Here is a 15,782-nt window from a genome sequence, read left to right on the forward strand (position 1 = left end):
CTGACCTCAGGTGATCCACCCGCCTCGGCCTCCCAAAGTGCTGGAATTACAGGCGTGAGCCACCACGCCTGGCTCTCCAAGGTCTATTTCTATAATATGTACCTTCAGTGAGAAGAGACATTAGATAACACACACACACACAAACACACACACACACAGTGAATTTAGAATTAAAAAAATGTTCTAACCAAAAACAACAATAACAAAGGGATGCTTTCTTTTCTAAGATACTGAAAGCTTGTAACCCAACACATTTCTCTTTCCACCTTAGGTACCAGGAAATCTAAGAACCAAATTCAATGCCTTATGGCTGTAATCAGCTCATCTCTGAGAACTGATGTTTCCTTTAAGTGATGGCTATTCAGTTGTTGCTTGTTTTATCATTAATTGTTCTATTCCACATTTTATTCAATCCTATAAGCCACGTAAAATCCTTCAGATGCAATAAAATCCTTAATCAACAAAATGTTAATATAAAGATGATTACAATATTTGAAAAAGCTTGTTCTGTTAAGGTCAATCAGTAACACTGTTTATGTCAATAATCTGCGAAGTAAATCAATTCTTCATAAATACATAAAGTAGTTCAATGAGGTCAAGTTCATTTTTCAAATCAGACAGATTCAAATTAAAGAACATACATTACATTATATATAAATTAAAGAATTTAAAAGCATCTAATGTCATGTATACAGGATTACTAATACTGTATGTCAAACTCTAAAAATAATCAAGTTTGGCTGCGCACAATGGCTCACGGCTGTAATCCCAGCACTTTGGGAGGTCGAGGGGGTCAGATAACTTGAGCCCAGGAGTTTAAGACCAGCCAGGGCAACATAGGGAAACCCTCATCTCTATATAAATTTATTTTATATATATCTAAATATATGCACACACACACATGCATATAGTTAGTTGGCTTACTTTTATAGGCAGGTTACAGTTCACACATTCTTAGATTTTCAGCCAAATCTGTTAATCCACACTATTTTTTTTGTTTTCTTTTCGTTTTTTTGTTTTGAGATGGAGTCTCCCTCTGTTGCCCAGGCTGGAGTGCAGTGGTGCAATCTCGGCTCACTGCAAGCTCCGCCTCCTGGGTTCACGCCATTCTCCTGCCTCAGCCTCCCGAGTAGCTGGGACTACAGGCGCCCACCACCACACCCGGCTAATTTTTTTGTATTTTTAGTAGAGACAGGGTTTCACCATGTTAGCCAGGATGGTCTCATCTCCTGACCTCGTGATCTGCCCACCTCGGCCTCCCAAAGTGCTGGGATTAAGGCGTGAGCCACTGTGCCCGGCCAATCCATACTCTTTTAAAGTCATTTATTTAATAAACATATACAATTTGTATTTATGTATTACCATTTATACCTACTGAATACTTTGTAAGTAAAGATATTTTACTCAAAAAGATATTTCTTTGTGAACCCATAAATACATTCAGATTACAGAAAGACATTTTTTACTAATCAACTTATGATAACAAATTCCTTCTCTAAATATAAAAAAGTAAAAAATGGGGACCAAGTTGCTTGGTATAAAGCCAATTTTCAATCTCATTCATTTAAGAGAACCTCATTATCAGCAACTGATGTCCAATGTCTTGAAAACTGTTGCTTCTCATGTGTGTGTTATTTTAATTGTTTCAGCATGTATGGACATCAGGTGAGGAGAGTGATTCCTGAAAGAAGGCAAACAAACAAGATGTGTCCTATGACCACTCCAGCTTACTGACTTAGGAGAGCTTCTAAGTCAAAGTGAGGGGAAAACAAATCCAGGTGAACCCAGCAAACTCCATGAATTAAGAAAGTGAAGCCGAGTACCCAGGAAGACCAAGGCAGTCAGAGTTCACACGACACAGCACCAAGGAGGAGACAGCTACACACAGTGAGAATCCAGGAGACTAGAGAGGGTCCCCTTTAAGTATGATGATAGTATACTACCGAGGAAACTACCCAAGACAGAAGAAAGAACCATGCTGAAGTACTGGAGGGAACAGTACCAGGTGCTCACACGGAGCTGGGAAGAGTGCTTTTTCCCAAAAGCTGGATTATAAAAATAAAATCTCATAATTTGTGGGGCCTTGGGTCGAATACTCAGGAAGGTATTGCCTTATACTAGACAATAATTAACCCTAAATGGACTCACCCAACAAATCATAAAAGCAAGACCCAAAATAATAAAACTGTTTTCAAATAACTTAATTGTATCCCGGAAAAAAGCTCAAGAATTTATAGGTGGCCACACACGGTGGCTAGCACCTATAATCCCAGCACTTTGGGAGGCCAAGGTGGGCAGATCACTTGAGACCAGGAGCTTGAGGCCAGCCTGGGCAACATGGCAAAACCCCATTTCTCTACCAAAAAAAAAGAAAATTAGCTGGGTGTGGTGGCACCCACCTGTAGTCCCCAGCTACTCGGGAGGCTGAGGTAGGAGGATCGCTTGAGCCCAGGAGGTTGTGACAGACTGAGACCCTGTCCCCAAAAACAAAACAAAAAAAGAATTTACAGAAATAGGAAAATATCCAAAATATAAGAAAGTAAAATTCAGAATATCAGATAGCCAAAAGTTACCAGGCACACAAAGAATCAGGAAAACAACCCAGGATAAGGAAAGAGGATAATCAATTGAAATTCTAGAACCGAAAGAGATGTCACAATTAGCAGAGAAGTATGCTATTTTAACTGTATTCCATATGTTCAAAAAGTTAAGAAGACACATAGATGATATAAAACAAGACCCAAGATGAACTAGATAAAAACTACAATTTCTGAGATTAAAAAATAAACTAGATAGAATGGCAGATTACATGCAGCAGAAGAAAAGATTAGTGAACTTGAAGACATAGCAATAGAAACTATCCAAGATGAAACACAGAGGAAAAAAATCCAAAACATGAAAAAAAAAATCAGTAAACTATGAGACCTTCCAATATACTAATAATACTTCTTAATAATCTAATATTAATATTCCCTAATAACAGTAGTAAATGGAGTTCTAAACGTAAGGGGGGGAGAAAGAAGGGAAAATAATGACCAAAATTTTTCCAAGTTTGATGAAAACTATAAACCCACAAATCCAAGAAGCTCAATGAACCTTAAGCCAAGAAATATGAAAAAAAACTAACCAAGGCATATGATAATCAAACTCCTCAACATCAGTGATGAAGAGGTCTTAAAAGCACCCTGAAAAGAAAATGACATCTTCCATAAAAAGTAAGATACAGATAATAACAGACTTCTTATCGGAAACAATACAAACAAGAATACAGTAGAGTAAAATCTTCAAAGAACAAAGGAAAAAAAAAGCCATCAACCTAGAATTCTAAACAGAACAAAAGTATCCTTTTTTTTTTTGAGATGGAGTCTCACTCTTGTTGCCTAGGCTGGAGTGCAGTGGCACGATCTCGGATCTTGGCTCACTGCAACCTCTGCCTCCCGGGTTCAAGCAATTCTCCTGCCTCAGCCACCTGAGTAGCTGGGACTACAGGCACGTGCCACCACACCAGGCTAATTTTTTGTATCTTTAGTAGAGACAGGGTTTCACCGTGTTAGCCAGGATGGTCTCGATCTCCTGACCTCGTGATCCGCCCACCTCAGCCTCCCGCAAGTATCTTTAAAAAAGAAGCCAAAGCCGGGTGCAGTGGCTCACGCCCGTAATCCCAGCACTCTGGGAGGCCGAGGCGGGCAGATCACAAGGCCAAGAGATCAAAACCATCCTGGCCAAAATGGTGAAATCCCATCTCTACTAAATATACAAAAAATCAGGAGGCTGAAGCAGGAGAATCGCTTGAACCTGAGAGGTGGAGGTTGCAGTGAGCTGAGATCACGCCACTGCACTCCAGCCTGGTGACAGAGCGAGACTCTGTCTCAAAAGAAAAAAAAAAAAAGATGTCAAAGTAAAGACTTTCTCAGGCAAACAAAAGCATAAAGAATCCATCACATACAGAGGAAGAGGAATAAAGAAAGGTTGGTTAATGCATATAAACATACAGCCAGTTAGAAGGAATAAGTTCTGTCATTTGATAACATGGTAGAGTGACAATAGTTAGCAATATATTGTATATCTCAAAGTAGCTAGAAGAGGCCAGGTACGGTGACTCACGCCTGTAATCTCAGCACTTTGAGAGGCCAAGGAGGGCGGATCACCTGAGGTCAGGAGTTCGAGACCAGCCTTACCAACATGGAGAAAACCCGTGTCTACTAAAAATGCAAAATTAGCTGGGAGTGGTGGCACATGCCTGTAATCCCAGCTACTCAGGAGGCTGAGGCAGGAGAATTGCTTGAACCTGGGATACGGAGGCTGCAGTGAGCCGAGATCGTGCCATTGCACTCTAGCCTGGGAAACAAGAGCAAAACTACATCTCAAAAAAAATAAAAATAGCTAAAAGAGACTTTTTTTTTTTTTTTTTTTGGAGACAGGGTCTTGCTCTGTTGTCCAGGCTAGAGTGCACTGACATGATCACAGCTCACTGCAGCCTTGACCTCCTGGGCTCAAGCAATCCTCCTGCCTCAGCCTCTCAAGTAGCTGGGATCACAGGTGGCTGCCACCACATCTGCATAATTTTTGTGCTTTTTGTAGAGGTGGGGTCTTGCCTTGTTGCCCAGGATGGTCTTGAACTCCTGGGCTCAATTAATCCACCAGCCTCAGCCTCCCAAAATGCTGGGATTACAGGTGTGAGCTTACACGCTCGGCTTTTTTTTTTTTTTTTTCCCTAAAACCTGGTCTTGGACTGTCGCCCAGGCTAGTGTGCAGGGGCATGAACACGGCTGACTGTAGGCAACCTCAATCTCCTGGGCTCAAGCAACTCATCATCTCAGCTTCCTGAAACACTGGGACCACAGGTGCATGCCACAACACCTGGCTAATTTTTTAAATTTTCTGTAGAGACAGGGTCTTGTATTGTTGCCCAGGCTGGTCTCAAACTCCTGGGCTCAAGCAATTCTCCTGCCTTGATCTCCCAAAGTGCTGGAATTCCAGGCGTGACCCACCATGCCCAGCCTGTAAGAGAAGACTTGAAATGTTCCCAGCACAAATAAATAATAAATGTTCAAGGTGATGAATATCCTAAATACCTTGATTCAATCATGATATACTGTATGCATGTATCAAAATGTCACATGTATCCTATAAATATGTACAAATTATGTATCCAAAAAAACTTTAAGAATCCATTATCAGCAGATCATCATCACAGAAAAAAATGTTAAAGGCAGTCCTTCATGCAGAAACAAAATTATACCGAATAGAAATATCGGCTGGGCACAGTGGCTCATGCCTATAATCCCAGCATTTTGGGAGGCCCAGGCACACGATCACTTGGGGCCAGGAGTTCGAAACCAGTCTGGCCAACATGGCAAAACCCATCTCTACTAAAAATACTAAAAAAAGAAATTAGCCAGGCATAGTGGTACATGCCTGTAATCCCAGTTATTTTGCAGACTGAGGCACAAGAATTGCTTGAACCCAGGAGGTGGAGGTAGTAATGAGCCAAGATTGCACCACTGCACTCCAGCCTGGGTGACACAGCAAGGCTCTGCCTCAAAAAAAAAAAAAAAAAAAGTACGCAAAAAATGAAGAGCACTGGAAATGGTACTACATGGGTAAGTATGAGACTTTTTATTATTTAAAAATCTTTAAAAGATCACTACTTGTTTAAACAAAATAATATAGTGTATGGCCGATAACATAAGTAAAATATATGACAACAAAAGCATAAAGGTTGGGTGGAGAAATGGAAGTAGATTCTTATAAGGTTCTTATACTACATGGGAAGTGGTATAGTATCACTTAAAGGTGTACACTCTGGCAAGTTAAAGATGTATACTATAGGCTGGGCGCAGTGGCTCACCCATGTAATCCCAACACTTCAGGAGGCTGAGGCAGGCGGATCACCTGAGGTCAGAAGTTCGAGACCAGCCTGGCCAACATGGAGAAACCCCGTCTCTACTAAAAATACAAAAATAAGCTGGGCATGGCGATGCGTGCCTGTAATCCCAGCTACTTGGGAAGCTGAGGCAGGAGAATCGCTCTAACCTGAGAGGCAGAGGTTGCAGTGAGCCAAGATCGTACCACTGCACTCCAGCCTGGGCAACAGAGCGAGACTCGGTCCCCCCAAAAAAAAAAAAAAAAAAAAAGATGTATACTATAAATCATAAAGCAATCACTGAAATAATAAATCGAGGGAAAAGAATCATAAAATGTACTCAACTAATTCAAAAGAAGGGAGAAAAAAGGGAACAAAGTAACAGACAGGCCAAACAGAAAACAGAAAGATGACAAACTCAAACCTAACCATATCAACAATCATGTTAAATGTAACTATTCAAACATCTCGATTAAAAGGCATAGATAATTAGGTTAGACAAAAAAGACCCAACCATATGCTGCCAACAACATAAACCCACTTCAAATATAAAAACACAAGTAGATTTAAAAGATAGGAATATATATATATCCTGCTGACACTAATCAAATGAAAAGTGGCAATGGCTATATTAATATCAAAGTAGATTCCAAAGCAAAGACTATTACCAGGGAGAAAGATATCATTTCAAAATGATAAAGGAGTCAATTCATCAAAAAGAAATAATCCTAAAGGTTTAGGCAGCTAATGACAGAGCTTCAAAACATATGAAGTAAATACTGATAGAAGTTCAAAAGAAAACAGACAAAACCCACAATTACAGTCAGAAACTTCAATCCTCTTCTCTCAATACTTGATGAAAACAACTAGACAGAAATTCAGTAAGGACAGAGAAGACTTGAACAACACTAACAAGCAACTCGTCCTAATTGACATTTTTCGAACACCTAACCTACCAAGAGCAGAATATATATTCCTTTCAAATACATACAAGAAATTTATCACGTTAAAATGTCTCTGGACCATCAAACAAATTTCATTAACTTTTAAATAATTCAGGTCATAAAAAATAGTGTTTTCTAACTACAATGGAATTGAATTAGAAATCAACAACCAAAAGGTATCTGAATAATCCACAAATATTTGAAGCTAAAGAACAGACTTGTAAATAACCCATGGATTAAAAAAATCAAAAGGACAGTTAGAAAGTATTTTGGAACTAAATGAAAATGAAAATACAAAATATCCTAAGTTGTGAGATGCTAGTTAGGGGAAAATTTTTTATCACCAAATGCCTATAGTAGAAAGAAGAACAGTTTCAAATCAATAATCACAGCTTACCCTTTATGAAACAACAAAAAGAGCAAATTAAACTAAACTAAGTAGAAGAAAGAAAATAACAAAGACTGCCAGGCACGGTAGCTCACGCCTGTAATCCCAGTACTTTGGGAGGCCAAGGTAGGCGGATCACCCGAGGTCAGGAGTTCAAGACCAGCCTGACCAACATGGAGAAACCCCGTCTCTACTAAAAATACAAAAATTAGCCAGGTGGGGTGGCGCATGCCTGTAGTCCCAGCTACTCAGGAGGCTGAGGCAGAAGAATCGCTTGAACCTGGGAGGCAGAGGTTGCAGTGAGGCAAGATTGCGCCACTGCACTCCAGCCCGGGTGACGAGCGAAACTCTGTCTCCCGCCTCCTGCCTCCAAAAATAAAAAAGAAAATAGCAAAGACCAAAGCAGACATCAATGAAAAAAAAAACAAAAAACCACACACACACACAGAGAAAAATCAATAAAACCAAAAGATAGTTATTTTAGAAGATCAATAAAAGCGATAAGACTCTAGTCAGGCTGATTAGGAAAAGAAAGACAAATTATCAGACAAGAAATGAGAAGGATAACATTACCATGGGTCCTGCTATGTGTGTATACACACACACACACACACACACACACACATTTGAGATAGAGTCTTGCTCTGTTGCCCTGGCTGGAGTACAGTGGCATAATCTTGGCTCACTGCAACCTCTGCCTCCTGGGTTCAGGTGATTCTCCTGCCTCAGCCTCCCTAGTAGCTGGGACTACAAGCATGCACCACAAGGTCCAGCTACTTTTGTATTTTTAGTTCAGACAGGGTTTCAGTATGTTGGTCAGGCTGGTCTCGAACTCCTGACCTCAAGTGATCCACCCGCCTTGGCCTCCCAAAGTGCCGGGATTACAAGCATGAGCCACCATGCCTGGACATGAATCCTATAATATTAAAAGGATAATAAGAGGGTATAATGAATAATTTATACCTATAAATTTGACAACTTAGATGAAATCTTCTGTTTATATCAACAGAAACAGAAAAAGCATTCGATAAATCCAACATCCATTCCTGATGGAAACCCTCAGCCAACCAGGAATAGAATGAAACTCTCTAAACCTGATAAAGGGCATCTACAAAAAACCTACAGTTAGTATCATACTATAGAGTCAAAAAAATCAATCGATTGCTTTACCCCTAAGATCAAGAACAAGACAAGACTGCCCACTCTCATTACTTCTAATCTATGTCACATTGGAGGTTCTAGTCACTTCAGTAAGGCAAGAAAAAGAAATAAAAGGCATCCAGATTAGAAAGGAAGAAGTAAAACTGTATTTGCAGACTGATTCTCTATGAAAAATATCCAAAAGAATCTACAAAACACTAACAGAACTGGCTGGGTGCTGTGGCTCACACCTGTAAACCCAGGACTTTGGGAGGCCGAGGCAGGTGGCTCACGAGGTCAGGAGTTCGAGACCAGCCTTACCAACATGGTGAAACCCCGTCTCTACTACAAACACAAAAATCAGCCAGGCTTGGTGGTGTGTGCCTGTAATCCCAGCCACTCAGTAGGCTGAGGCAGGAGAATTGCTTGAAACTGGGAGGCAGAGGTTGCAGTGAGCTGAGATCATGCCACTGCACTCTAGCCTGGGCAACAGAGTGAGACTCTGTCTCAAAAAAATAAATAAATAACAGAACTAAGTCAGTTCAGCAGGTTTGTAGGACATAAGCTCACTATACATAAATCGGTGGTATTTCCCGATATGAGATCCAATCAGAAATAGATATAAAGGTAACATTTACAAAAGATCAAAGTAGAAAGTATTTAGGGATAAGTCTGACAAAAGATGTGTAAGACCTGCACACTGAACTATAAAACTGAGAGAAATTAAAGAAGTCCTAAGTAGGTGGAGAAACGTCTTGTTCATGAATCAGTGTATTCAATATCGTCAATTTTCCCAAATTGATCTATAGATTCAACATAATCCCAACCAAAATCCCAATATGTTTTTTCGTGGTGGTGGGTTTTTTTTTTTTTTTTAAGAAACTGACCTTTAAAAAAAAAGACACTGTCACTGTGTCACCCAGGCTGGAGTGCAGTGGTGCAATCATGGCTCATTGCAACCTCGACCTCCCAGGCCCAGGTGATCCTCTCACCTCAGCCTCCCAGGTGACTGGGATCCCAGGCACACACTACCATGCCCAGCTATTTCTCTTTTTTTTTTTTTTGGAGAGATGGGGTTTCAGCATGTTGTCCAAGCTGGTCTCAAACTCCTGGGCTCAAGCAATCTGCCCACCCGAGCCTCCCAAAGTGCTGGGATTACAGGTGTGAGCCACCACACCAAGCACAACTAATCTTAAAACTCATATGGAAATGTAAAGGACCTGGCATTTGGGAAAAAAAGAAACTTTGAAAAGGAAGAACAAAGTAGGAGGGACAACACTACTTGATTTCAAGATTTATTATAAAGTTACAGTAATCAAATACTGTGGTACTGGTACCAACAAAGATAAACAGATCACTGGAACAAAATAGAGTCCAGAAATAGGCCCACACATATTTCTGGAAAACTAAGTTTTGGCAAAAGTACAAGGCAATTCAGTAAAGATAGCCTTTTTCAACAAACAGAGCTGGAACAACTGGATATTCACATGCAAAAACATGAACTTCTAGCCACCTCATACCATAGTTAAAACTCAGATGAATCACAGAGGAAAATAGATCCTAAAACTGTAAAACTTCTAGAAAAAAGCATAGAAGAAAATCTTCATGATCATGGGTTAGGCAAAGATTTTAGATACAAAATAAAAAAAATAAAAAACTGATATACAGACAATAAAAATTAACCATTTCTGCTTCTTCAAAGAAACAACTTCTTCAAAGAAAACTTGAAGAGAATGAAGAGACAGCCCAAAGACTGGGAAAAAAAAAATCTTTGCAAATCATGTGTCTCATACAGTATGTGTATCCAGAATATATAAAGAACTTTCTTTTTTTTTTTTTTTTTTGAGACAGTCTCACTGTGTTACCCAGGCTGGGGTGCAGTTGCACAATCTCGGCTCACTGCAAACCTCCACCTCCCAGGTTCAAGCAATTCTCCCATCTCAGCCTCCTGAATAGCTGGGATTACAGTCATGTGCTACCATACCTGGTTATTTTTAGTAGAGATGGGGTTTCACCATCTTGGCCAGGCTGGTCTCAAACTCCTGACCTCAAGTGAGCCACCTGCCTTGGCCTTCCAAAGTGCTGAGATTACAGGCAGGAGCCACTGCACCTGGCCTAAAGAACTTTCAAAACTGAATTAAGAAAGCAAAAAAATTAAAAGACATGTAAAAGATTTAAACACAAACTCATCAAAGAAGTTATACAATGGCCTTGGGAGGCCGAGGTGGGTGGATCACCTGAGGTGAGGAGTTCAAGACCAGCCTGGCCAACATGGCGAAACCCCATCTCTATTTAAGTACAAAAATTAGCCAGGCATGGTGGCACCCACCTGTAATCCCAGCTACTTGGGAGGCTGAGGCAGGAGAATTGCTTGAACCCAGCAGGTGGAGGGTGCGGTGAGCCGAGATCTCACCACTGCCCGCTGCACTCCAGCTTGGGAGACAGGGCAAGACTCTATTTCAAAAAAAAAAAAAAAAAAAGAGATTTGATATCCAGGAAATACTAATTATAACCAGTACACACTTAGAGTGGCAGAAATTAAGACTGGCCATACTGATTGGTGCTGGTGGTGCATACGTGTAGGAACTGGAACTCTCATCACTGCTGGTGAGTATGTAAAATGGTGAAAAACAATTTGGCAATCTCTTACAAAGCTAAATGTACAACTGCCATATGATCCGGACATTTCAATCCTAGGTATTTATCCAAGAGAAATAAAGCATAGGTCTTTCACAGCAGCTTTATTTGTAACAGCCCAGAACAACCCACATTTCCATCAACAGGTGAATGGATAAAAAATTGTGAATAGGCTGGACACGGTGGCTCATGCCTGTAATCCCAGCACTTTGCGAGGCCGAGGCAGGCACATCACGAGGTCAGGAGTTCGAGACCAGCCTGACCAACATGGCGAAACCCCGTCTCTACTAAAAATACAAAAATTAGTGGGGCATGATGGCGCGCGCCTGTTGCACCTGTAATCCCAGCTACTCAGGAGGCTGAGGCAGGAGAATCGCTTGAACTGGGGAGGCGGAGGTTGCAGTGAGCCAAGATCAAACCACTGCACTCCAGCCTGGGCGACAGAGCGAGACTCCATCTCAAAAAAAAAAAAAATTGTGAATAACGGCCGGGCGCGGTGGCTCACTCCTGTAATCCCAGCACTTTGGCAGGCTGAGGCGTGAGGATCACGAGGTCAGGAGTTCAAGATCAGCCTGGCCAACATGGTGAAACCCCGTCTCTACTAAAAACACAAAAATTAGCTGGGCCTGATGGTGCACACTTGTAATCCCAGCTACTCAGGAGGCTGAGGCAGGAGACTTGCTTGAACCCGGGAGGCAGAGATTGCAGTGAGCCGAGATCGTGCCATGGCACTCCAGCCTGGGTGACAGAGTGAGACTCCATCTCAAAAATAAATAAATAAATAAATAAATAAATAAATTGTGAGTAACTATTCAGAAATAAAAAGAGATTAACAGTCGGGTACAGTGGCTCACACCTGTAATCCCAGAACACTTTGGGAGGCTGAGATGGGAGGATTGCTTGAGTCCAGGAGCTTGCAACCAGCCTGGGCAACATGATGAGACCCCATCTCTACAAAAAAAAAAAAATTTTTTTTAATTGGCCACACACGGTGGTGCATGTCACTGGTCCCAGCTACTACGGAGGTAGAGGAAGGAGGATCACTGGACCCTGAAAGGTCAAGGCTGCAATGAGCCGTGTTTGCAACACGGTACTCCCCCCAGAGTGACAGAAGACCCTGTCACAAGAAAAAAAAGCAATTAACTATTAACATACCAGGATATAGATTAATTTCAAAATAATGAGGCTGACAAAAAGAAACCAAGGCCAGATGTGGTGGCTCACGCCTGTAATCCCAGCACTTTGGGAGGCTGAGGCAGGCGGATCACGAGGTTGGGAGTTCAAGACCAGCCTGACCAACAGGGTGAAACCCCATCTCTACTAGAAATACAAAAAAAAGGCTGGGCGCGGTGGCTCATGCCTGTAATCCCAGCACTTTAGGAGGCTGAGGCAGGGGGATTGCCTGAGCTCAGGAGTTCGAAACCAGCCTAGGCAACACAGTGAAACCCTGTCTCTACTAAAATACAAAAAAAAAGAAAAAAAAATTAGCCAGGCGTGGTGGCGTGCGCCTGTAATCCCAGCTACTCAAGAGGCTGAGGCAGGGGGATTGTTGGAACCTGGGAGGTGGAGGTTGCAGTGAGCCAAGATCGCGCCACTGCATTCCAGCCTGGGCGAGAGTGAGACTCTGTGTCAAAAAAAAAAAACATAAAATGACCGTACAGCATAATTCCATTTTTATGCTGTATAATCCCATTTATATAAAACTCTAGATAATGCAAACTAATCTAGGGTGACAGCAGATTAGTTAGTGGTTGCTCAGGAAAGGTGCGAGGGTGCAACTGGGGTGGGAGAAAGAGATTACAAAGGGGCATGAGAAAACTTTGGGAGGTTATACATACATACATACATACATATATATATATATATATATATTTTTTTTTTTTTTCTGAAACGGAGTCTCGCTCTGTTGCCCAGGCTGGAGTACAGTAGCGTGATCTCGACTCACCACAACCTCCGCCTCCCAGGTTCACGTGATTCTCCTGCCTCAGCCTCTTGAGTAGCTGGGACTACAGGCGCACGCCACCATGCCTGGCTAATTTTTGTATCTTTAGTAGAGTAGAGATGGGGTTTCACTGTGTTGGCCAGGCTGGTCTTGAATTCCTGACCTCGTGATCCACCCACCTCGGCATCCCCAAGTCCTGGGATTACAGGCGTGAGCTACCGCACCCAGCTGATTATACATATATTATCCTGATTGTCACTGTCTATATTTGTTACCTTGATTGGATATTTTAAATATTTGTTATGATGGTTTCATGAGATATACGTATGTAAGAATTATTCAATTATGTACTTTAAATATGTGCAATTTACTGTGTGCCAATTATACCTCAATAAAGCTGTCAGAATTATTTAACAATAAATATTTTTAGCTAAATAAGCACTTATCTTTTTATTTTTATATCAAGAGGACTGAACTGTTAGCTTTAAAGCAGAACAAAACTAACATTAAGTCAATACCCACTATATGCCAAGCATTATGTTAGCCAATTTACATGTGCTAATTTAGAATATCATTACCATTAGTTGTAAAATGGGGGGGTGGGGGTAGGTAGAAAGGATAACAGCTTTAGAAATCAGACAAAGCTTTTTTTTTCTAAGAAAACCCTGACTTCTAGTTTCTACAAATCAATTATGTAACGATATCAATAAACATACCAGATTTAAATCTAAATCCTCAGAGTCAAGTTCTATAAATTTAACTTGGATTGTCCTACAGTGGGAACACATGCCAGGAAAAAAGTTTACAGCGGATGTTTAAATTATGATTATGTTCTCATACATATAGATGCACTGAATCCTCCTATAAGTACCCTGAGTGAATGGCAGTTCTGTTTGGTCCCATATGAACTATGGGGACCAAACAAAAATCAAAAGCCTGTGTAACTGGCAATGCCCAATTACTCTGCAAACTAGTTTCCTCATTGTGTTTACCTTATTTAAAGCCCACACCTACTTCCAGAAAGGATTTTCCATCTGCAAAATCAAATACCTGATTGGCAGACCTCTAAAAGACACTAGTCTTTGTCATTCTACTCTCTCTCATTCGTTTTCTTAGAAATTACATTAACTGTATTTCAAACAAAACAACGACAATAAAAGACTTGTTTTGTTTTCAAACCAAGCAAGCTAAGTCCTACAAAATACCTTATATGTGCGACCTCTCTCTTAATTTACCTTTTAATTTTCCATGTCTCCCAGATGGAAAAAAACTCTATGCCAAGAAAGTATACATAAATAATTCCTTAACCATTCTATAAATAAAGTATGGCCCTTAATTTAGGAAATCTCAATACTTTATTGGAATTCAACTTTATAGCTGTGCCATTACCTAACCTACAGCTTATCCCAAGTAGGTGTCAAGCTCCATTAAGTGTTCAATTTCAAACTGCCATTACCTGTGATCCCTCGCCTGCATTCACACATTAACTTTCTGTGTCCTATTCTCGGCTAAATCTTTATTTCAATGGCTTAACTCTCAAGAAGAATGAAAACAAAAAGATCACAATCTCCACTATATTTAGAAGCTTTATACTTTCTTGAAAACTGAGCTTTTTATAGCGCTAAACTGGATTAACTGCTTTCTTACTATTCCACTGGAATAAATACAATTTACTTGAGACAAAGATTAGCTGTCATAAATGTAGAAAGAGTAAAAAAACAAACTAGAGACACAAAAATCTGGGTTCCAGTTCTGACTCAGCCTCCTAGTAGCTGGCTAACTACTCGATGTTCCCAAACTTCAGCTTTTTTGTTTGTAAAAAATGGAGAATAATATCATCTACCTACAGAGTTATTGCAAGGATTATCATAATTTACGTGAAATCACTGTAAACAGTAAAGCATCATAGAAATGTTGGGTAATATTGGTGGTATCCTGGTGGTATGAGTAAATATTGTTTATGTACCTCAAATAAGGAACTTACTTTTTTCACTAAATAAACATCACTTTCCAAAATAAATACGCATCAGGAAGACAGCTCGAGATAAACTCTGAACTAGGATTCAGGCATCTGGATGAATGCATCTTCTTCAGCCAGTTCTACCATTAACTCTAAGTATCAACACAGGCAAAATAACTTTCCTTTTCATCTCAAATGTCTTCATCTAAAAAAATCCAACTACTGGACCAGATGTTCCATAAGTATTATTACAGCCCTTATCAGCCTACCAAACGACTAAGTATTGAAAAGAGTCGATTAACATTGTATTCAAAACTTGGAGCACTGTTTGGTCTACCAGCAAAACAGAACTTAAGGGCAGACGGTACAAAAAAATTATTTTTAATTAAATAAAAATAGAATTATATACAATTCTCGAGAAGCAAAGGATGAGATAAACTCCCTATAATAGTTCTCCCTCTAAATGACTAGTGATGAACAAGGTGCATTAACAAAAGGGCGGGGCTACTTCCCACAGCTTTTTGGGAACCACCCACTTCCCAAAGAGGTGTAACTGCTTCCTCCTTGTCTTCGTCTGCCAAGAAACTTGAAAGATTAAGGTTTATATTGTCTGAGAGAGGATTTTATTTTTCTTTTTACTTGGGTGGGGTTGGCAGTAGTCATCTGGCAAACATATCCCATAAACACCATTAACCACAACGCCAGGTCTCCCCACCAAGTCTTAAAGATCTAAGTTTTTAGAATAATACCAATTTTAAAATATGAGTTCAGACTATTAACTCAAAATTAGATATTCCTGTGTTAACAGTAATCAGTGCTGCCAACTGCCAAGTTTTCGCTTCTCCGAATTATTCACCCTCCCGCGTCTCCGCAGAGGCTACGATTTGCCCTCTCCTGCACCGCGC

General features: G+C 40.5%; 1 protein-coding gene across 7 annotated transcripts in view; it reads right to left on the reverse strand.

Moving 5' to 3' along the window:
• The window catches only part of RALGAPA1 (Ral GTPase activating protein catalytic subunit alpha 1), a 278,460-nt gene that overhangs the window by 261,998 nt on the left and 680 nt on the right, over positions 1–15,782 (reverse strand). The window lies entirely within an intron of this gene.

This window comes from Pongo abelii, chromosome 15, assembly GCF_028885655.2.
Source record: "Pongo abelii isolate AG06213 chromosome 15, NHGRI_mPonAbe1-v2.0_pri, whole genome shotgun sequence".
In the NCBI taxonomy this organism is placed as follows: Eukaryota; Metazoa; Chordata; class Mammalia; order Primates; family Hominidae; genus Pongo; species Pongo abelii.